This window comes from Lampetra fluviatilis, chromosome 72 (assembly GCF_964198595.1).
Source record: "Lampetra fluviatilis chromosome 72, kcLamFluv1.1, whole genome shotgun sequence".
NCBI lineage: Eukaryota > Metazoa > Chordata > Hyperoartia > Petromyzontiformes > Petromyzontidae > Lampetra > Lampetra fluviatilis.
This window is the reverse complement of record NC_136346.1, coordinates 2,994,363-3,016,779: the sequence shown is the minus strand read 5'-3', so window position 1 is coordinate 3,016,779 and position 22,417 is coordinate 2,994,363. Positions and strand designations below refer to the sequence as shown.

General features: G+C 49.3%; 1 pseudogene; it reads left to right on the top strand.

Moving 5' to 3' along the window:
* Window positions 1–951: 951 nt before the first annotated feature.
* Window positions 952–14,826, top strand: LOC144953087 (zona pellucida sperm-binding protein 3-like; annotated as a pseudogene).
* Window positions 14,827–22,417: the final 7,591 nt, after the last annotated feature.

Here is a 22,417-nt window from a genome sequence, read left to right as displayed (position 1 = left end):
CGGCAGTGTCTGTACACACGAGATGGTATTGAGCGAATGCGCGATGTGGTTTTGTGGCGGCAGTAGCGCCCCCTACCACTCGGCTCCCCCAGCGTCCGCGGTCCCAGCGACTGGCGAAGCCTCGCGAGGACGGAGCCCAGGCAGAGGAAGCTGTTGGGAGCACGAGACACGTGATCGCCAAGACCAGAGGACGCAGGGAAAGAGGAGAGGCAAACACACCCGCCGCCCCCCCCCACCCCCCAAAAATAAAATAATATTAAGTGGCCAGTAGCGATTTTAGGGAGCACCTATTCAAGGCCAGCACGGTGCACGATGGAGTTGGTGTGAACAGCGCCACGCAATGCCACCTTTGGAACCCTTACCACCCACAAATGGTGTAAGCGAGACATTTCAGGACCGCACTTTCACATTTTTATCTCAATGCATTTCTCCATGCAGTTCAGTTACCCAGAGCGATATGGATACGCTCGCTCTTACAAACGTACAAATGACTTCATTATCCAGAGATGTTGAGTAACATCCCTGAAAACCACTCAGCACGCTCCTCCACCTCCTCACCTGGTCAGGAGCAGTAGAAGAACTCGCAGGGTCGCCATCGTAAAACAAATCGGCTGCGTCGCCTCCTTTAGGCCACGGCCCCCTTTTATATGGAGAACCCTCAGCGATCCCGATCCAGATTGGATCAGATCCACCCACGCATTGTCTCATCAGCGAGATTGTATCAGAGCAGATCCACTCACTGATTGTCTCATCAGTAGAGTTTGCTTGATCTCGGCATACGTGCATGGATTGGAGCAGCACCGCAATCACGCGGCACGTACGCAGGAGGATTTAATTGGCTCATTACTGAAACTGAATGAGGCCGGGCGCCGATAACAGCCCCGAGTCGGGACAGTAGCTGCGTTGGTTCTGCTGGTGCCGTGCTAAGTCTCCGTTTTTGTTGTCCTTGCGATGGAGACCACGAGGGCTTTGTTTGCGGTCTTGGGGTTGTTATGTCGTGCCTCTGCTGAGTGCAGTTTGGTCGAAAGATGCCTTTATGAGCTTGTAGTTTTGTTGTTCAATGCAACTACCGTGTTGACTGATGTGAACGCCATAATATACCCGCACTGACCATGGGTTTGGTAGTGTGGCGTGGTGGTTAATTCACTGTTCTATATACCTGAACACTAATTTGCGTCCCGGTAATGTTAACATCGGCGACAAGTGTGTAGACCTGGGCTTTGCCCTAAATCGGCCCGTTCTGATCTGTATGGTCAAACTTACGACCGCAATGTGCGAGACTTGATCCAGTAGTGGATTGCCAAAACTCATTCTTAACCTGTCGTAACGCGTGTATAAATTTATTGAGGTGCTACTGGGGAATTCGAACCCTAGTATTAGTAGCTCCGTGTGCATGATTGTGACTCGCGCCTCAGACTTTGCATGGCTTCACTGACCACCTGTGTCACTTTGGGTAACTCTCGCGTCTCGTCCCGTGCGGCACCGCCAGCTGCAGTGGCCACCTCCGCCACGGTGAGTGTGGTGTGTGACGAGGCGACGCTCACGCTGACCGTGAGCAGGGACCTGTTCGGCACGGGTCACCTGGCCCAGGCGAGTGACCTGTCCCTGGGAGTGCCAGCCTGCCCCGTCACTGGGAGCGACGCCCTTGCTGGGACGGTGACGTTCCTCTACGCACTAGAAAGCTGTGGCAGCAGCCTCCAGGTAACTGGCTACTAATGCTGCTGTAACATAATCTGCGCAATCCAACTGCTTTCTTTTTTCACCGAGTTTAGATGCAGAGCTAAAATTCAGCATTCTAGTCGAGCCAAACGTCTTCATTAACAGTGGGGTGTATCACTTTGAAGTCCCCTTGGTATTTGTAGATCGGTTATTGCATTGTTATGCTAAGGTTTGTTCTGGATGACCAGTCGTGCATTAGAGCGTTTTTATTCTTCCATAATAGATCGGGAATCTTCATCTGACATGGTTTGTGTGGGTGTGGTTTTTATGGTGGACATGAGCTAGGTGAATTATTTAAACCATGGAACTGCTGCATTGGGTCTTCCACCAAGGTGTTTGAGAGTTTTTTTTTTTACCTGCACTAGTATTGCAATAGGTAAGCCCCACGTCTTCCCCTCTCCTTAGATGAGTGCAGAGCTGCTGTCTTACAAGAACCACCTCTACTACCGCCCCACGTCTAACACGGGCATTATCCGCACAAACTACGTCGCCGTGCCGGTCGTTTGCCGCTATCCCAGCAAGTTAATCCACTGATGGAAGGTCGCCGTGTGCTGTCTGCCGGTGGGTTTTTGGTGCCAACTTTACGGATGGGTTCACATCATACTCCTGTATGGCGTGGCCTGCCTCAAACATCCTGCCTTGCAAGTGTCCACGCCTGAAGTGGTGCATGCCTTGCATACTCTGAACCCCGGTCCCCTTAATTATACTCCATTGCACCAAGTCTCTTATTTGGTCCTCGTTGGATATAAGTCTTGCACGTTGCGATGTTAAATATACTCTGAAAATATGCTTAAGTATATCTTCGCTTGTCTACTCATTGTAAGATGATGTTAACAGCATTACAATAAGAATCTGGTCACAATTAGTGCTGTTGAGCATCGCCCACCTCTGCTCGTTTGTCGAGAACGTGTGCCTGATCTCCTCCTCACTGCAGGAAGGGGAACGTGTCCAGCAATGCCATCAAACCCACATGGATCCCCTTCAGCAGCGCCAAGCTTATGCGGCAGCAGCTGAGCTTCACGCTGAGGCTCATGACCGGTCAGTGGTGATGTGAGGACGTTGATTGCCTATTATGCACATGGCAACTACCAGGATGGCAGTTTAGACTATAAACTTTCCAATATGTTTGCTTGGTATTGAAAAATAGGCCAGATATATATGCCCGAGGTCCCTAAAGAATACGTTTTCCCCTGTTTGGCAACAGGTGTTAAGATGTTAAAACGCCGAACTGAAACCTTTTTTTACAAGGAATCATGTCTGCATTAACCACAATCCTTGGTCAGAATGCAAACAAACTGTAATGTATGCATTGTCTTTGAAACTGGCCCACAACAGACGGCTTTCTTTAGAGTTTTTTTGCATTCCGACCACAAACATTGTGGTTAATGCACAATATTCCTTGTAAAAGGTTTCGGTTTTTGAGTTTTAACATCTTAACACCTGTTGCCAGAAAAACGTTAAACCAATTCTCATCTTTTGGTACTGGCAAAGGAGGTCCCATAATTTATCTGGGATTCTTCCACAAGCAGTAGCGTGAGCAAGCACTTTCCTGGCTTTGTCTTTAGTCTGCACTTGGCCTTGGCAATTGTGTTTTTTGAAGTTGTCTAATTGATATATTTTTTTATGGAGACGACTGGAGTGTGGCGCGACCTTCCACCGTATACCAGCTGGGCCAGACTCTGCATGTCGAGGCAAGCGTGCAGACACTGAACCACGTTCCACTCCGGATCTTCGTGGTCAGCTGCTTTGCAACCCCGGTTCCGGACAGGAACTCTCCCCTCAGCTACCAAATAATTTCTAACTCTGGGTGAGATTTGGCTTTCCTAATCCCACCTGATGAATGTGTATGCTCCTTGTAAAGGTGGCATTCCACTGCTTGAGTATATACCATCCTGACGTTGAAATGCTGCTGAATCTTGCTCTGATGGTTATGCCTAACCAGATGTATAGTTAATGGTTTTTATCATGTGGTGTCTGTCGGTACACTACTGATGAGAGCTGTGGTCAATGTGTGTTATTGGTGACTGCTTTGGTTTGCGGGTGAGAGCCCCTTAAGAGGTGGGCTTGGCGCACCCTCGGTGCAGTATTATACTTCTGATGGCCTGCCCTATGTAAAGCCACGTGTCATACGTCTACGGTGTCTGTGCAGGTGTCTTGTGGATGGCAAAGTTTCGTATGATGCTCACCTTACTTCTGGCTTCCTGATCCGGCAAAGTGACAACGTCCTTCGCTTCTTCATAGATTCATTCCGCTTCCTTCCGACGTTGACCAACAATGGCGATCAGGTGATCTACTGTCATGCAGGCCTCTACAGAATCCATCTTTTTAGGCACGTGGTAGGCAGTGTGGTTGAGTAAGAACCCATCTTCCTCTTCTCGGTCCAGGTTTTCGTCTTCTGCCAGCTGTAGGTTGCAGATCTTGCTACATCTCCTACGGCTGTCAATTAAGCTTGCACTTACAGCCCCTCGGCTGCATACAGGTTGGTCTGCTTCCTTGCAATTTGTTTTTCAGTTTTCCATCCAATAGCTCAATCCATGCCTTGCATGCATGTGCTCGACAAATCCCTGAGACCTGACTTCGGTTTCTAACTGCAACTGGTATTACAACATTTCCTGTGCAGTTCCACGGGTCTGCTCTTGTTTAGATGTATTCAGGTGGTTATTGGTCATAGCCTCCTGCACTGGTCTTGCGTTTAGCAACAAGTGTAGAAGCCTGCATACGACGTCCGTAATTCGTTTGAGCTCATTTTGACAAGTCTCAGCCTGGTAGGCAGAGTTCAAATCTCACTCGTGGCTAAATTCAGGAGCATCAACTGAGCCGTGCCTTAATATATATTTCTCAAGCTAATCACTAGGGCTGGTGTGTAACACGACATTGAAAGTGGTGCTGGCCACAGACTGACCCTTGATGCTACAAATACTTTCAGTACTTTTCCTATAAAGCTCTGACTCTACAGGTCGCGTGGCATCATACAGTTAAACAAAACTATGCCCAGAGTTGTATTCCTGGTGTTCTGCTTCAGGACAGGGATCTTGCCTCACGGCAGATGTGGAGCGTATGTACACAGGAATTTCCTGTTTTTGATGCTAAGTTTGGTCACGTGACCAGGAAGTTGGGATTTAAGATTCCTGCTCAACCACGCGGGCGCTGGCAATTACACATATAATTCAAGATGGCGGCACACATCGCGTCCCAGTGAAGCCAGCCGCAATTGTCCATTGTGGGACTTTAAGAAACATTGTCTAAGTTCGTTTGTTTTTTATAATATTGGCAATGCTGTTATAATGTTAGAATGACCGTTATAATGATGTAAATGCCTTTATAATGCTGTTAAATTGTTGTGATAAATACGAGGCCTAGTTAACGAAGCCTGCAACTTTCCTTATTGTGAATGTTACTTGTAATTTAATAAGTCGAGTCAAACTTGTACCCAAGGTAACTATTGTGATCCTGAGAGCAAGGATGACGAAATATCTCATCCACAATTTAATGTTAATACTGTACATTTGTGGTGCATAGTGAAGTACCGGTGAAGACGCTGGACACCCAGGTTGAGGCACACGTATATTTATTTCAGCTTATCGGTACAGGACAACACTAGAGGGGGTAGCGGCCCCCTCACCCGGATAACTGGGGATACCCCCTAGCTAATCTCACCTATCCCCAAGTCCTCCTCTAACGAGCTAGGGGAGGCTAACTGGCCCGACACTGGTGAGTCGGGCTACGGTCTCCGGAGTCCCAGGGTCTAACCCTGGTTCACGGAACCACGCCTCTGGCTCGCTCCTCTGCAGCCCTGACAAGGGCGGCGTCGAGGGGAGTCCAGGGCTCTAGCTAGAGGATCTTCACTCTTCCTCCTTCGTTCCCAGACTGAGCCCCGAGCTCTCTTTGTCCTCCCCCTTTATACCCCCCATCAGGATCACAACCCCCCAGGCTGCCTGATGCGGACGTCGCTGCGGGCACCCCCCCCGTGTACTCCCGTAACTCCGCCCACTGTGTTTGTTACCCATTGGATCGTATGCACTTACAGCCCTCCCGTAACAGCCCTACATCACCCCCCCCATTACAGCTCGCAGCCGTCCCGGCTGCAACAATTCCAAATAAAGGAACAATTACCCCTCGACCCCGTGTGTGCCTCATTTTTTCAACAAAATGCAAATAGCAGAACAACAACAAGAACAACAACCATACCCCCGAAGGGAATGTCCGACGCACCCCCCCCCCCCCGCATAAATACGAAATCCGTAAGCACGTATGTACAACTAGCCAGGAACTCCCCCATCACACACAGCACACCCACGACACACAACGCACCCACAACACACACACCGCGCCCACACAACACAACACACTCAGTGTGCAAGGAGCACACCACCGACGCAGCATACAGTAACCATGACACGTGAAGGAAAATAAATAAGAAAAGTTTTTTTTTTCTTTTTCTTCCTGTTGTATATTATAAGAGTCTGCGCATTTTAGCGCGCGTCCTTGCCGCAGGCCCGTCACACGGGGCAACCCCGGACGGCGGACCATCCGGTGGCGGCTGTCCCATTTGAGGTGAGGTCGCGATTGAAGTCGCGCGACTGTCGGCATCACCTGTGGGGGTTCCAGGGCGTGAGCCCGTCATTCCCGGTGCACCTGTGGGTGGGACAGCCGGCAACACATCAGGCGAGAGCAGCGACGGACCCTCCGAGTCGGTCGACCCCCCACATGCTTGGCCTCGCGTGCGTGGCGTGGGCCCCCGCACCGCAACAAACGGCTTCAGCCTAGAGGGGTGTACAAACCACCGGCGCCTCCCCCATTGGATTCGAACGCACTGAGGCCTCAAAACCTCAACAACCTCGACGGGGCCCCGCCACGGGCGTACGAGTTTAGAGGAGGTCGCGAGTGGTACCTGGGGACAGTGCAGCCATGCCCTGTCCCCCGGCTTCCACTGCAGCACGTGCGCGCGAGCCAGTCTGAGGCGCTCGTTCGCCTTCTGACGCCTGTCAGAATTTAGCCTCGCCGCATCCCGCGCCTCAGTCAGTTTGTCAAGATTAAATTTAACGTGATCGTCCAATTTAGATTTGCCCAGCGGCACGGGGATCTGCAACTGTGCCCGAACAGGTGGGTCGGGTTCGCGGCCATACATAAGAAAGAAAGGTGAAAACCCCGTCGCAGCATGGGGAGCCAATCTGTATGCCGCTAGAACCCCTTGAATATGTAAGTCCCAATCAGCCTGTGAGTCCGAAACTTGCTGCGACAACATAGACGTGATGGTGCGATGCAGACGCTCGACCATCCCGTCCGTTTGCGGGTGATAGGGGGAGGTTCGAATTTTTTTCGTTCCCAGGAGATCACAGACTTGTTTTAGGAGTTTCCCCGAAAAATTTCTACCCTGGTCGGTCAACAACCGCTCCGGGGCACCTTTGTCCATGACATAACCTTGGACAAAGGCGTCGACGATGGCTGCTGCCGACTGATTCGCCAGGGGCCAGGCCATAGGCCAGCGCGTAAAATATTCGACCCCAGTAAGCAAATATTTATTTCCCCTGGAGGTGGCGGGGAATGGCCCCAGAATATCCAGTGCGACCAGTTCATTTATTCTGGAGACCTGGATGGATTGCAAGGGCGGGTTCGACTCCCGTGCCGGTGGTTTGCGCTGCGCACACTGAGGGCATGCCGCCAACAGATCAGTGACATCCTTTGTCATACCCGGCCAAAAAAAATTCAGCTGGAGCAAGGCGAGTGTTTTCTGGGTACCTAGGTGGAGGAGGCGCTCATGAGCAGCCCACACCACCTTACCTCGTAGGCCAGAAGGGACCACCAGCCGGTGACGCTGGGATTTCCCGTCCCAATGCATAAGCAAGCCCGCATGGGTTTCCCATGCGTCGGCATGACCCGTCACACGCCCCCTCTCCCCGGCGCGACGACGCAACGCGAGGAGGGAGGCATCCTCCAACTGGAGGCGCCCCCATTCATCAACGGGCAATCCAAGCAGGGAATCTCTCCCCTGTTCGGCGATATCAATGGGGACTACCGTTTCATCGTCGGCGGCCGCCGCCAGGACCGGAACCATCATGTCCCCTACTGGCTTGCAACGCCCCGACCCCAGGAGACATGCGCATTCGGAGGCGGTTGGCATCCGTGACAGAGCGTCAGCGTTGGTGTGGCGAACGCCCTTACGATAAGTGGTTTCAAAACTGAAATCCTGGAGGACCTCCAGCCATCGGGACAATTGTCCCGATGGCTGTTGAACCTTCAGGGCGTACTGCAGTGCCGCATGATCTGTGCGGACGGTGAAATGCCGACCGTACAGATATGGGCGATACTGTTGGATGAAATAGACAATTGCCAACAGTTCCCTACGGGTGACACAATATCTTTGCTCCGTTGGAGACAACACCCGACTGCCGTACGCGACCACCCGTTCCACGCCGTCAACCACCTGGGAAAGCACGCCTCCAATACCCGTGTTGCTCGCGTCGGTGTCGAGCAAAAACGGCCTCGAAAAATCTGGGTAAATCAAGGGAGGAGCCTTCACCAGCGCGTCCCGAAGGGAGCAGAAAGCAGCTTCCTCATCCTGACCCCAGTGGAACCGAACCCCTTTAGATGTTAACGCGTGTAGGGGTTTGGCAATCGTTGCAAAATTAGCGACGAAGCGTCGGTAATATGATGCGAAGCCAATAAAACTCCTGACCTCTCCCACCGAGGTGGGAGTCGGCCAGGAGCTGACACACTGCGTTTTGGCGGGATCGGTAGCAATACCCGAGCGCCCTACGATGTGCCCCAAATAACGCACCGACTCGCGTAACAAATGGCATTTTTGGGGCTTAAATTTCAAATTAGCAGCCCGCATCTTTAGGAAAACCGCCCGCAACCTCTGGAGATGTTCATCAAAAGTTTTACCAAAGACAATAACGTCATCCAAATAAATCAGGCACGATTCCCATTGCAATCCAGCCAAAACCAATTCCATCAATCGCTGGAAAGTTGCCGGCGCTGAGTGTAAGCCCATCGGCAACCGGTTGAATTGGAACAGGCCGTGCGGTGTACGGAAAGCAGTTTTAGGCTTAGAATCATCGTCCAGAGGAAGCTGCCAGAATCCCGAAAGTAAATCTAGTGTGGAGAAGAATCGCGCTCCCGCCAAAGCGTCCAGCGATTCGTCCATCCGCGGGAGCGGGTATGCGTCGGCAACCGAAATTTTATTAAGGCGCCGAAAATCAACGCAAAACCGCAACGAGCCGTCCTGCTTTTTAACCAGGACGATCGGCGCTCCCCACGGGCTGGTGGAGGGAGAAATGATGTCGGCGGCTAACATGTCATCAACAGCCGATTTGACATGGTCCTTTTCGGCGGGACTTAACCGAAACGGATTTTGGCGAATTGGCGCGCTGTCACCCGTGTCAATATGGTGACGCAGCAGGTGAGTGCAACCCAAATCATATTTATCACGACTGAAAACGTCGGAAAATTCCCTCAGTAGCGTTCTAAGCTGTTGGCGCTCTGAATTTGTCAGGTCCGTCGATCCCGCACAAAGCGCGTCGATCCACCCTTCATCGCTGTCCGAATGTGGGAGCATCCGGGAAGCAGTGCCAACGTGGTTCGCGACAGGTTCCTCGCAGGGCACTGGCGTCGCGTGAGCGAGCACCGTCCCTTGAGGAACCACCACCGTCTGCGATCCCACATTGAGGACCGCGATGAAAGGGTCCCCGTCCCCTCTTACGACGGTCTGGGCCGGAATCAAATGAGGCCCATTAACCCCGGCCCTAGACGGTCCCAGCAAAACACCCTGATCCCCTATGCCCTTAGCGAAGGGCCTACGAAGTTTCAGAGGCACTAGCATTTGAGCTCCCGGCGGCACACGAACAGTTTTAACGACGAACGCCGGTACCGTCGCGAACGCCGACCGAGCTGCCGCAGGGGATGGCAGGAACGCCATGCGCCGCCCCGATGGAAGCTCAATGCATCCTTGGTCGATCAAAATACGAATGGGCATTTTACCTAAGAAATCCGTCCCCAGCAGGCACGGAACCGCCAGCGAGGAGGAAACGAAAATCGGCCCCGACAATTTGATGTCCCCAATAGAAATTTGCGCTCGAATCTGTCCCATGATGCCGAGAGAGCCCCCGTTAGCGGCATAGAATGGGACGTTAACCGGCAGTAAAGGCCGGCTTTGTACGGGCAGAATATTGTAAATTAATTCCGAAATGATTGTCGCCGATGCCCCCGTATCGACCAAGATGCGTACTTCTACCCCGTCAATGTGTCCGACTACGGCCGACGACCCTGACGACGCGGCTACCACGCGATGGGCCAACACGGACCACTGTTTGGGCTCGATTTGAGTCCCCGCAGTGATCCGCGTTAGCCCCTCGCAACGCGACATCGGCCCCCCGTTTGTTGTGGTGCGAGAGCGTGCAACGGGTAGGTGCCTTGGCCAAACATGTGTGGTGCCGCGACTCGCCGGGTCATGTTGCTGGAGCTTGGGAGGAGGAGGCCCGGCGTCCCGTCGAGCCGTCGTCCCGCGCTGTCGAGGAGAGCGGCACCCCGAGGCGACGTGGCCCCGGACGCCGCAGTTGAAACACCGCGGGAGCCCCGGTGGAGACGACGGGCGGTTGAAACGGCTTGACCCGTCCCGGGCCGACCGTACTTCTTGCGCCTGTTGCCGTCGATGGTCGACGGCGAAGAGCTCCTCCGTCGGAAGGGTGGCTGCAGCCACCGCACGCCCTGCCGATGCCCTGCTGGCTTTCCGCCGCAGGGACAGAAGGTTGGCGTGAAGGAGGCGCGCCGCCTGAAGAGAGGTCATCTCGGCGTCCTCCTGTGCGACGACAGCGATGTCCAGGTCGTCTGCCAGGAGGAGTATTTTCTCCGTGACCATCGCGTCCACGCCATCGTCGTCCATACGGGGAAAAGCCGTCTTAGCCAGCGCTAGGAGGCTCGTCCTGTATGCCAGGGGCGACTCCTTCTCACCCCGCTTGCGCTCGTAGAACCGCTCTCTGCATTCCGCTGAAGGTCCATAGACCCCGGCCAGCAGCTGTAGTGCCTTCGGCAGAGTAGACCGCTTCTCTTTCGGCGCCGATGTGAGGGCGGCGAGCGCGTCTGCGTCGAGGAGCGCCGGCAGCGCGCAGAGGGCTTCATCGTCGGACCACCTTGCCATTTCTTGGTGGGCGATGAAGCGTCGCTGGAAGCCGCCCCAGTCGCCCTCTGCACCAACAAATTCTTTAAGCGGAGGCAGCCGTTGTTGTAGCGCAGCGTTCGCCTTGGACGTCTGTAGGCTGCTATCCCCGGGACTCGGCTGTGCGTCGGCGCGAATGGCAGATGGAATCGCCTGTCGCGGATGTGATGACGCTCCCTCCGCTGGAGATGACGCAGCTGTCCCAGCGAGAGCGGTGTCGGACCCAAGGTTGAGCCCGGCCACGCCCTCCGCAGCTGCCGTGACGATGGCGGGAAATTCAAAGCTTGAGTTTTCAGAAATGGCGGGAAGGCGCTCAGGTTGACGGCTCCCCTCGCCCCGTGGTGGACCACCAGCCCCCAGCCGCGTGATGTTTTCCAGCGTGGCGGCAGCGGCGTACAGTAGCTCCGCCAGTCTCTCGTGAGCCAGCCGTAGCGCGTCTGGCTGCGGCCCCTCTTCATGCCGATGCCCCGGTAGGAACGCGTCGGCCCCCGGCTGCGCCATGTCTTGGTGAGCCGCCTCGGGCTCAACGACTTCAGCAGTGTCCTCCTCCGGTACTCTGGCTCGAGCTGTCTGACGTGTTTCCATGTCCGTAGTACTTCTGACACCAGATGAAGTACCGGTGAAGACGCTGGACACCCAGGTTGAGGCACACGTATATTTATTTCAGCTTATCGGTACAGGACAACACTAGAGGGGGTAGCGGCCCCCTCACCCGGATAACTGGGGATACCCCCTAGCTAATCTCACCTATCCCCAAGTCCTCCTCTAACGAGCTAGGGGAGGCTAACTGGCCCGACACTGGTGAGTCGGGCTACGGTCTCCGGAGTCCCAGGGTCTAACCCTGGTTCACGGAACCACGCCTCTGGCTCGCTCCTCTGCAGCCCTGACAAGGGCGGCGTCGAGGGGAGTCCAGGGCTCTAGCTAGAGGATCTTCACTCTTCCTCCTTCGTTCCCAGACTGAGCCCCGAGCTCTCTTTGTCCTCCCCCTTTATACCCCCCATCAGGATCACAACCCCCCAGGCTGCCTGATGCGGACGTCGCTGCGGGCACCCCCCCCGTGTACTCCCGTAACTCCGCCCACTGTGTTTGTTACCCATTGGATCGTATGCACTTACAGCCCTCCCGTAACAGCCCTACAATAGTGATGAATACACGATGTGCCTTTATGTAACAGCAGCTTATGCTCTTGTATAGTTATTCAGTGGCAATGTAGGGGCCTGGTCCATCCAGGATCTATTGTTTAGAGACATGTTATCTAAGACAATGTTATGATGCTGTGATGTTCATTAATCGTGTTGGTGTTTCCAGTTTTACCTCGTTAAACTAGATAAATGACGTTTGGAGTCGGACGTTCACCCTGGCTCTGAGGGTTTATTGGACGCGAGATTAACTACTCGGCTAGCGGTGCAGCACACAGCGAGGCCGAGACACCTGGCCACTGCTCCCATCGACTGGTGTTGTCGCCATCGGTCTGGTCGAGTGTGGTGCTGACCAAATGGTACATTGCTGTACGTTGCTTGCCCTAAACGGGTGCTCAATCGTCACTTTCCTCAAATGTGATGGGATACGAGTGAGCATTGCCTGTGTAACTACAGACGAGGTTTGTGTGCAATGCAGGTGGGTCTCTGCTGATGGCTCGGACTCGGTGTGCAGCTGCTGCGAGTCTACGTGCCCCAGTGGAAGAAGGCGCAGGGATGTGGCAGCAGTGACTGGTGAGTACATCCGTCGTAATCGGACATTTAGTCTTATACAAGAGACCCTTGAATATCAAGCGAGTGAAGTTCTTGGAAAGTGTCAGAAAAGCCAAACTGCGACGTTCACTATGTAAGCCTTGCCTAAATAATGGTGTTAGGTGGCAATCAAAAGTGGGAGGCAGGCATCACGATTGAAATAAGTACTGTAATGTGCCAAGTAAACTAAACACAAATAATTTCGATTCAAAGCTTTTGTGACTGCAGGGATTCATATTCTTGGTTCTTTCAGTAAAGTCACGTAGAAGGGAAATAATACAAATAACACTGACGGTTCGATTGCAACACAAATAATCCTCAGGTGTGTATGGGCTTAAGCCTGGGTTTTCGCCACATTACAAATGTGGTTCTCTCACTCAGGACCGTCGTATACGGTGGAAGATATGATGCTGGGCCCCATCGTGATTGCCAAGCCCTTCTCAGATGGTGCTGAGCCAAGCAGCCCTGCAAAACAGCAGCAGCCACGGATTTCTGCATCCAAAGGTAATCCTACCAGATTATTTCATGGCACATTTTTTCCAGTCGGGGTTAAAAGCCATTTCTCGTTCTTCGATACTGGCAAAAGGTCCCCTGATGTATCTGCTCGCCCAGGGATATAAATGCTCTGATGCATGGATTGTCTTTGTACTGTTCGCCTTTTGGCGTTTTCTGGTTTGACTCGGGCTAGGCCATAAACAAGGTTGTCTCTGGTGTAGACTAATCCGTTTCATAGACGATACCTATGTAGTGGTGATACGCGCTGGGGTAGGGATCGCGTGCCAGCGCGTAGTGATTGGCTGTGTGTGGTGACGCGCGCTGACGGTGAAGGATCGGGTCAGCGCGGGGTCGTGGGTTATGTGGTGCTGATTGGCTGTGTGCCGGTGATGCGCTTGAGAGGGAGTGATCGGGTGGCAGCGCGGCGTGATTGGTTGGGTAGTGGTAACACGCGCTGGGGAAAACGGATCGTAGGAACAGCGCGTCGTGATTGGTTAACTAAGGAGCGATGCTCACGTCGAGGTCCGCATCCGCTCCGTCTCCCGTGAGCGGGGACTATATAAGGTGATGCGCACAGGCGCACGGGGAGTGTAACCAGCGAAGACTGAAGACGGAGAGGAAGAGATAGGGCCCTGTGGTACCTAGTCCCGCTGTCCTGTAGGGACCGGGACTCTGTGTAACCCAGAGGCGGAGTGCAGTGTGAGCATGCAGTGTGTAGCCAGAGGCATAGGCTCTACACGAGTTAAGTGAAGTGTGTAGTCAGAAGAATAGAGACCACACGTTGTATCGAGACAGTAGTCAGAAGAATAGAGACCACACGTTGTATCGGGACAAGTCAAGATTTAATAAAAAGTGTTACCCGTCAAGGAGTTTCCTGCCGTCATTTCCAATACTTCACCTATATAAAAAGAGCATGTTCACCAAAAGTACGCGAGGTTAATGCAGACTTCATTCCTTTGCAAAAGGTATCAATTTGGTATGAATATATTAACACCTGTTTTATTGCCAGAGTAAAACCTATTTTTGTACCATCTGATTCAATTAAGGCTAAACCAGGACGTCCATGAGGCAATGACTCTCTCAGGTTGACCTTGGATTGGCAGTCTGTAATACTTAATCTCTATACAGAACTTTATGCAATTTGGAGGAAGCAATTTGTTTTTCTAACTCTGGTTTAGACTCCTTTTGAAAGGGCCTATGACATCCAGCTACAACCCCCTTCCCCAATAACTAGTTGCATAGGCGTACAAAACACTGATATTACAGCAGTGCCCTGAAGGTATGCCCAACAGATTGCCATGATCCTCCTTAAATGTCCTTTAGTCGTCGGATGTAAATATGTTTAAGATGGGAAGCTGTTTAACAGACCTAATATGATATTTGTGTGTGGTTTTTAATAAAATAAGATGTGACATGCTGAACTAAACCATCCACTGTTAAATGGCAAACCTTGGTGAGTGGCATTTGAACAGTGCCTTTCACACCTTGACCAAATACTTGTGTAGATCAAATGCCCGCACAACCTCCAGCATGTGGAAACCCTAGTTTTATGGCTCCGGTTACCCACCAGCCCTTTCTCTCAATTGTTGTTTTACAGGTGCTGCTCCCGTCCTTAGTCTGGGAGTGGCTGCGCTGGTGATGGCTGTCGCAGCAAGTGCCACGGTGGCTTTGTTTGTTTTGAAGAGGGGTCGCACGACTCCTTCAAAGTGATTGGAAACGAGCTTCTGATCTTCAGTTCCTATACTTAACCTATGATAATTAAACTGTTACATTACTTTTCTGGTCTTGTGGGGTCTTTGCTTCATGTTGCGAGCACTTTGTAACTACACCATAGCCCAGTTCATGAGGGTGAATATGGAAACGATTAGGTGGTCTCCAATTCTTGTGTGCCAGGACTAGTAAGATGTACCTAATAATGGCAAATCGTTTTTTAAACTTTCCCAATTGTCCTAACTGGCAGTCATTCTTTGACATGTACAATGGAGCAGTTGAACAATTTCATGTAAGAAATGCCTTCCTATGCCACTTTGATCTACCATAAAAATGGCCCCAGAAGTTTACAACCGTGGCAGTAATTGGGCATTGTTGGTATATTACAAAGACAGGCAAGGTGCAACAATCGTGAAAAAGTAGCCTTTAATATTGTACTTAAGCTGTCGGTTGGCGTTTTACATGTGGAAACTTGTTTCTAGAGTGCCCACAGCCTTAAATCTAAATATTTATGAATCCTAGTGACATGAGCTCTGAAGCTCTTTGTCCGTTGGATGCATGTCAAAGTTACAACCAACAATACAAACTATGGGAGTGCATAGTTTCTTCAAGGTACATAAATTACACTATACAAAGTATATACTTTCATATGGCATGAATACGCCAATTCCCATGCTTGGGCAAGTTGGTCCCAGACCAGAGAAAGTCCCTTGCTAAAATTTAACTCCTTACATGAGTAAGGATGGAAGTTACAAATCCCATTGCAAGTGGAATTAGCACTGATTTCGGATATGTTTTTAATGTCTTAATTTACAACGTCAAGGTTCCAACGGTACTGCACAGGCCTTGTTACATGCTCTTTGGATGGGTAGATGCAGTTATTGTTAACCTGAGGTGCACTCGCCCTCTGAGTTTGCAAGATGCCCCTTTCTGGGTATGAGACATGCCAGTTTTTTTAGGAAGTGAATTTTCAAACGAATTATTCACAGGGCACGTAAGTACAACTACTGTTTCATCATTAACATTATGCATGGTTTAACGCTTGAGAACCACAGGGGTGCAAGGCTGCAGTAAGTGTTAAGAACCACTGGTTGGGTGAATATTATTAAGTTTCTTTATGACAATGGGGTTAATTATTTCGTAATGTGCAGATTTACCAAATGAGTATATTGTGGCTGAATCGGGCCATATATTTATCTTGCATCAAGTGATTGTAGAAAAATTATATTGCCTGGCTGTTTTTTAACCAAACGAGGACCTGATGCAGCACAGATCTCGTAACCGAGTGTCATGTCCTGGAAAACAGTCCCAACGCAACTGGAGCATGTACAGGGGAGCTGCTGCCTAAACCACGTGAGGATACCACGTTGTGGGGGATCAGGTGGGCAGATGGACATTTTCAATGGAGGGGATGACGGAATCGGGTTTCGGATAGGAATCTGTGGGTACCTTTTCTGTAGATGGTGTCCCAAAGAGCCATCGGGCCTCTCAAACAACATCCAGGAATGTTAGCTTACCATCCTTCTCCACTTCCATGGTGAAATTGATGGATGGGTGTATGGCGTTAATGTGGTCAAGAAACTGGTTCAATGCTGGCAAGCCATGTGGACAAATGACGAAAGTGTCATCCACATCTCTTCCACAGGGAAGATGGATGTCTGGATGGCGTCTTTCAAATTTCTCCATGAAAACATTCGCTACCACTGGTGACGAGGGGGAACCAATGAGGGTACCCTAATTTTGGTTGTAGAAAGTACCATTCCAGGTGAAGTATGTTGGTAAGGCAGTGCCTAACCAGAGCAGGAACATCAGTGATTCAGTCCTTGTTGGACCAAGTCTTCAATTATTGCTATGGTGTCAGGCACTGGAACCTTGGTGAACAGAGAAACCACATCAAAGCTGACGAGGAAATCATCCGGGGACGGTGAAATGTCATTGATTAGAGAAACCAAGTGAGCTGAGTTCAGTACTGCTGAGGTAGTCTTGCCAGTGAAAGGAAGCAAGGTATCTGACAGAAAACGGGCCAGCGTGTAGGTAGGTGAGTTGATCGTGGACACGATGGGCCGAAGTGGAGTGCCTTCTTTATGGATCTTGGGAAGACCATATAATCTGGGTGGTCTAGCAGCCGAAGGTGTTAGGGAGAGCCGTTTGACTGGTTCCATTAGAGAAGTCGAACTGGTAATGATATTGTTGGTTTTTGTGGTTAGGCTGTTAGTAGGATCTTTATTGATTTTGGAGTAGCTACCAACATTGAGAAGGTCCTGGATTTTGTTGTTGTATGTGGTTTTATCCATGATGACAGTAGCATTGCCCTTATCGGCGGAGAGGATGACTGTCATCCCTCTTTTTCAAATTTGCGAGTTCAGAGCGCTCGTCTTTGCTGATGTTGCTAATGTGTCCCAAGCCTTTGAGGGCTACCTCGACCTGGGAGATTATATCATCCACTGGGATATGTTGAGGGGTAACTGCGAAATTCAGTCCTTTAGCTAGTACCGATTTTAGGTTGTAGGAAATTGGGATGCTACTCTGATTGATGACAATCTTGTTAACATCGAACTTTTTAATATGTGGATCTGGCTTCTTTTTTGACAGGAGGTTGAATTTAGCGATCAATGTAGCTTTGTATTTGGTTGACAATGAATTATCAGAAGAGACTGTCATGTTATCAACACAGTCGCAATCAGAAGGGGACATTTTTCTGTTAATGTTAAGTGTGATTGTTAGATAATCTTGTCTAAATTATCGCGTTCAAATCGGAGCAATCTTATTCTCTTTGAGATTAGTGATAGGCTAGCTTTAAACAAAATCCGTTTAGCGTTCAGTGAAGTGACAGCAGCAGATGTGAGTGTAAATGCGATAGGTATTACCTTGTTATGGCGGCATCTCTTGAGGAAGAGATGAAAACTATGTTATTAACCAAGTAAAATGTAACAGTTCATAGTTGTTCCATCTTATTTACCGGACACTAGTCTATTTTACCGAGTTAATTACATCCTCAGCGCTCAGCAGCGTGGCTATTTTGTTGTGAGTGCCACCATCCGTTTAGGCAGCAATTGTTGTAGATGTGTAGCTCTATCCCCCCTACCCCGCGCACCTCCAACCCCTCCCACTCCCCCCATGCCCAGTAAAACCCTTTGACTCCGGCTTCTCTCCCACTTCAGTAAAATGTATTGCTGTGATTGTCACCTGATGATGATTGCTTGTGTTTCAATCGAAACGTCGTGATCTAAAATGTTTTAAATAGTTTTTTACTTACGTGACATTACCGAAAGAACCCAGAGTATGGATCCTTACAGTCAAGAAAACTTCAAATCAAGTTGAAGGTACCCCCATGGGTTATCCCTTATCTCCACTTGTAGCCAATGTTTTCAAGGAGAAATGTGAGACGGACTCCATCCAGGCATCCACCATACGTCCTTCCTTGTGGAAGCGATACGTAGATGACAGGTTCGTCATCTGGCTACATGGCCGACCAGCTATAGACCAATTTTTCAACCACATCAATCCCATACACCCAGCCATCAAATTCACCACGGAGGTGGAAAAGGATGGCAAGTTACCATTCTTGGATGTTTTAATCGAAAAGAGACCTGATGGCTCAATAAGACACTGTCTCCAGGAAAGCCACCCATACGGATTCCTACCTAATACCTGACTCCCACCATCATCCATTCCAAAATAATTCTCTCGTCAAAACTCTACACCAGAGAGCTCGTTATATTTCTGACCATCACCACCTAGCCAGTGAATTGGAGCACGTACACCAAGCCCTCAAGATGAACTACACAATCCGTAAAGCTATCACCCCAACCGTTGGGAAATAACCATTTGAGGACCCAATCAAAACCATCACTTTGCCGTACATAGCAGGGGTCACCAAAAATATTTCCAAAATCATGAGCAAACACAAGATCCAGGTTAGATTCAACACAATACATAAAATTCGAGATCGGATCCCATCTGGGAAGGATGTGATCCATGACATGCAATACCCCGGTGTCTACAAACTAAGCTGTGTCTGCGGCAACAGTTACATTGGGGAAACTAAGCGACATGTCTCGGACCGGGATCGTGAACATAAGGCAGGTCTGAAACACGACAGGACCATACCTCAGCTGTGGCTGATTATGTTTTAACGCTGTGGGCACACACGAAATTGATTCTTCCAAGACGAAGGTACTCTGCAAACCTACTGGCTATCAATCTTAATTTGAAGCTTTCGTGACTGCAGGAATTACTCTTTGGTTCTTTCGGTAAAGTCACGTATAAAGATAAAATAATAAATTAAAAAATAGCATACGACGTTTCGATTGCAACACAAGCAATCATCATCAGGTATAAATGAAAGAAAATGAAATGGCAACAAAAATCTAACCAGAAAACTATAGACAGACATATAAGCAGACAGATATCACCAAGATACATAGAGAGAGAGAGCAACACATAGGCACACAGAGAGCACGTCTCTGTGACGAGGCCTTAAATAGAGAGGGGGCGGGAGCGGAGAGAGGAAGGGGGTTAGAGAAAAAATTAGCATGTCAATGGGTAGGACGACGGGTGGTAAAGTACGCAAGCTTGAAAATTAGGAAAACGGGAGAGACGCATTAAATTAAATAACCTAGCAAAATATCGTAATGTAATGCAACACAGAGTCGGTCAACACACAATTAACGCATAGACTGGTCGATTACGTTTTTCAAAGATTGCTAAGTTAGAATTTAAGTGTGAAAATTCCAAAGAGAGACAAAACACAAAACACGAGGAACGGAGACACACAGACAGAGCAGAACATAAGAACGACAAAAAAACGAGTGGAGACAGAAAAAGTACACTAAATACACAGGCAGAGAGAGAAAACAAAAAAACCCAGAGAGAGAAAAAGATAAACTTAAAACTTCCCCGTAGAAGTGGTTCAATTTTAATTTGTAGCTTTCGTGACTGCAGGAATTACTCTTTGGTTCTTTCGGTAAAGTCACGTATAAAGATAAGACAGCGTCTGAATGAACACCACCAAGCTTGGCAGCGTATATTTAAGCTGGGTTAGAGGGGGGGAAGAGCGCCTTGACCAAGGAATTTGCATATCAACAGAGGAATTTAGCATATTAATGAAAAATGCAGATTGGTCACTACTTGTGGAATGCGTAGGAGGGGGGGGGTGTCTCAAAGTCATTTTATGCCCGTGCATTATGTAGGATTAGCAGCAACAAAGGGAGGAGGTAGGGTTAGCAGTAATAAAGGGAAGGAATTTTAATAGTAAGGAGCTGTAGCAGCTAAACCACCACGTAAAAAACTAAAATATAAACTGCATCAATATCAATATACTAAATTTACTCTCCAATAAGCTGAGCTACTAACAGTAAGTCATACATTACAATTCTTTGTCGCAAAAAATATAATATGCCTCGAGCTAAACTTTTTTCTTACATCACACGGATCTACCCCGTACTATATACTGCCATAAACAAATCCAACGTTAAATTATATACTGCATTACTATACACCACCTTAGACTATACATTGTAATATTACACTATGCATTATTCTACCCACCCTACTGTATACCACACTGCTGTATATTCACTATACAATTACGATACTATATTGCCTTATACATAATGGTAACAAGTACCCGTCTCTTCCCCTGGCTCGGTGCACCTCAAAGAAGATTACAGCAGCATCAAGACCTTGCTGGATGCCTTGAAGTATGATGAGTACGGCTGGGAGGTCATCGGAGACTTCAAAATCGTGGCATTCCTGATGGGTCTCCAAGGCGGTCATTGGTATATTTGCCTTTGGGACAGCAGGGACACCAAGGCGCACTACCACAGGCGGGACTGGTCACAGCGGACAGAGTTCTCTGTGGGAAGGAATAACGTCAAGTGGGAGCCGCTGGTGGACCCTCGGAAGGTACTGATGCCACCACTGCACATCAAATTGGGCCTTATGAAACAATTTGTCAGCTGTAGATAAGGAGTCAGCAGCTTTCAAGTACCTTAAAGACTTCTTCCCTATGCTGTCTGAGGCAAAAGTCAAAGCCAGTGTCTTTCGTCAGACCACAGATAAAGAAGATCCTGGAGTGCAATGAATTCCCCAAGAAGCTCACTATTAAGGAGAAAGTGTCTTTGGACAGCTTTGTCGCCATGGTTCATGGCTTCCTGGCCAATCACAAGGTCAAACTATGTGGAGCTGGTTGATTCTCTGGTCAAGAACTACGGCATAATGGGCTGTAGGATGTCGCTCAAAGTCCATATCCTTGATGCTCATCTTTATAAATTCGAGGAGGAGCAAGGTGAGCACTTCTACCAGTATATACTGGACTGTGAACGCCGCTACCAAGGACAGTATAACGAGAACATTATGGGAGACTGAGAATGAATTTTTCGCCTTTTATCTTGCAACAAAACAGGAATCATGTCTACATTAACCACAATACTTGTGGTCAAAATGCAAACAAAAGACATACTCTGATAATATATGCATTAAATCTTGACTTAAAGCTTTTATGACTGCAGGAATACATATTCTATGGGTCTTTCGGTAAAGCCACGTAGATAAAAATAATAATAATACATATCACGACATTTCAATCGCAATACAAGTAATCGTCTTCAGGTGAGAGAGAGAGAAAGCTGCTGAGATAAGGTCTTTTTTCAGCCTGAGAGGGGTGCATCAAGGTAGGTGGGTGGAGCTAAAGATGGTCCAACCACAGAGGCTGGGGCAGTGGCCTTTGTATTGTGAGAGATTAGCCTGTAAGGCGCCACCAAAGCTGTGGAGGTGGCCATTGTATTGTGTGTAGCCCAAGGGTAAGTGGGCGGGGCTAGAGATGGTATTTGATGGAAATGTAAGAGCGGAGGACGCCCTGAGGCTGTGGAGGTGGCTATTGTGTTGGGAGAGATTAGCATGTCAATGTAAGAGAACCACCGCAATGGTGGATGTGCTAGTGAGACATTCAGCCCATTGAAAAACAAGTAAACCCGTAAAAACAACGTTTTTCACAATAAATCCTTTATATGCGTGGCGGCTAGAGTCTTCTCGTCCTCTGGCTTGAGATGGCTGCCACCTATGGGTCAGATGATTGTCTGCCAGTATTAAGCAATTGGTAATTAAATATTTAATTTGTTTTCCCTAAACAGTGTAAAATTTTGCACGGTCCTAAGCAAGCAAGCGAATTTAATATAAAGGATTTAAAAATATATTCGCCTGCGGAGGACGCGGGGATCGATCCCGCGACCTTTGGCATGGGAAGCGAGGGCGCTACCAACTGCGATACTCCGCCACGGCCTGTGGAGGGGTTACGCTCTGGGCTCTTACACTGTGACGTTCAGCCAAAGCCATGAATGAGTTCTATTTGAATATATGTAAAATAATTTTTTTTTGCCTAAAAAGTGTAAAATTTTGGGAATTTTTTTTCACGAACATTAATTGTCTCGCACAACGAGTCTGTTTTGGAAAATGTCAGCTCGATTAGATCACGGGAAGTGGGTTAAAAAACGACCGAAAGATTTGCACGGTCGTAAGCAAGCAAGCAAGCGAACTTAATATAAAGGATTTAAAAATACATATACGCAGCACAGTGCTACATCCGTATGTGATGTCACTGCAAAAGCGC